Raw genomic sequence first — 2,257 nt, forward strand, 5'->3', positions numbered from 1 at the left:
TGGGCTGCACAAACCCCGCAGGCAACACCGGCCTCCGCAGCAGCTGAAAGCTGGAAAAAGCTCCGAGCGTGAAAAGGCATCGGCTATTGTGCTCCTTGTGCGGCCAGGAGGGACGGAGCAGGTGACACAGTGCTGCAGCTGCCCCAGCYCGCTGTGGGGCCCGACCTGGGGTCCCAGGCCAGGCAGAGCAGCCGGCAGGAACCAGGGCAGAGTGTCATGGATGAGGGGATAGCCCTGGAGCAGGAGGAAAGTGCAGGGCTGTGCTTTCCTGGGAGCTGGCTCGGTGCTGGCCTCTGTCCCAGTCACAGCTGGAGCACCGTGCAGCACCCGCAGGGGCTGGGGGTCCTCGCCCTTCCCAGAAGGGTGAGGGGGCTCAGAAGGGCACACTGCAGCTGCAGGGAGCCTGCTGGAAGGCAAGATGGAGCCCTGTGCTTCGCAGAGACCGTACCTGGGCTCTGTTCAGCGCGGGGCAGGGAGAGCAGCACCCTGGGGAGCAGGCACTGGGTTTGCAGCACCAAGGCAGGAGAGGAGGCAACGTGTGAGCCCCCAAAGCAGCTATGCTCAGAGCTGGTGGGGAGGAACAAAGCAACTGTGGGGACGGGATGGGACCCCGGAGTTCCCGTTCCTCGCAGCTGGCCAGCCCATCCTGGGCGTGGGAGCTGCAGGTGGCAGGGAGGGGACACCRCTCAGGGGGCTCACAGTGCTTTGGGGATCCAGTGCTTTCAGGACTCTTCTCCACCCCCGTTGTGCAAAGSTCAGCTCTGGGGCAGCCCTCTGCAGAGCCTGGAGCTGGGCCCGATGTGCTGGGGGTGAGGAGACCCCCCGGAGCAAGAGTCAGGCCCTGGGGGAAATCCAAACCCAGCATYTGAGAAGGACTGCAGGCATGATCACACCCTTGGCACAAAGCGAGGTGCCCAAGGGCAAAGAAAAATGAGGTGTGGGGAACAAAGGCAGCTCCAAACTGTCCCTGCCCTGGGGGACTCTGAGACCACCAGAGGGGACTTCAGTGGTGCAGCAGGGCCCCTGAGCTCCAGGGAGCAGCCAGCACAGGGCAAAGGGATGGATGGAGCAGCTCCCCCARGGCAGGCACAGCCCTCATCCCAGCCCACCTCCTCCTCCTGTGCCAGCCCTCGGTGCCACTCTGAGCTCTGATGGGCCACAGTCCAAGGGGTCACCCCTCCTAGAGCCCCCTGCACRTGGGGACCTTGTGCTTTAGCGTTTGGGAGGACCTGCACCCCCAAATTGACAGTGTGGCTCATACCCTCACCTCGCTGCACCAGGGCAGCCCCCAGCCCCAGGCAGGGGTGAGCTGGGGGCTCCAGGGCCACCCTTGTTCATGGGCAGCACCTGGCACTGAATTTAGACACAACTACGGGTTTTTGGGGAGAGAAAGCTCAAATACCACACACCAGAATCAGCTTCTCACAGACCATGGCCAGCTTGGGCAGAGGTTTTTACAGTACCAGCTCCCTGCTGCCCTGCAGCTGCAGCAGGCTCTGGGTAAAAAATGGGTGGCTGGAACCAGCCCATTCCAGCAATGTGCTTTACAGACATTTCCCACTCAACAACTTCACTGCATCCACAGAGAATATCTGTGAGAGCAGAGGAAGAAAMACGGGCTGAGCTGAGCCTTTCAGAGCTCCTTTTCCATCCTTCTAAGACGGGAACCACGTCCAGGCTGCCAATTCAGCCCAAAAACCAATGGCAACACCACAGAGCCTCAGACCAGGAATCCCACTGGCAATGGGAGCAAAATCTCAGTGTTGGGACCGCGCTGGGGGATCCCACTGCAAAGGTGGGAGCTGGCAGCGCAGGGCAGACAGCCCTGCTGCCCTGCAGGGAGAAGGCAGGGAGGGCATCCCAGGGGTGGCTCAGACATGCAGCAAGGTGGGAGGGAGGCCACCTGTCCCCAGGATGAATTCAAGTGTCAAAACCGTAACAATAACAATAATTAAGAGGAAAAAAAAACAATAATTAAGAGGAAAAAAAATCTTACAGCATGAAGTCCCCAGCCCATCCCCAAAACAAAACCCAGTGACGACAGCACCCAGCTTGCACCGTGAGGTAGCTAAACCAGATCAACACCCAGAAAAAATGCTCTTCTGCATGAGAAACATCAACCCACACAGGCACTGACACACACACACACACACACACACACACACACAAACACACAGAGCTTGGGATCACAGCCACCCTGTCCTGGTTCCAGCCAGGAAAGATTTAATTTCTGCAGTACAGGAGTGGACATGGCCAG

The sequence above is a fragment of the Malurus melanocephalus genome, unplaced genomic scaffold (assembly GCF_030028575.1).
Source record: "Malurus melanocephalus ecotype Western Australia unplaced genomic scaffold, MMel_1.1 scaffold_1016, whole genome shotgun sequence".
Lineage (NCBI taxonomy): Eukaryota > Metazoa > Chordata > Aves > Passeriformes > Maluridae > Malurus > Malurus melanocephalus.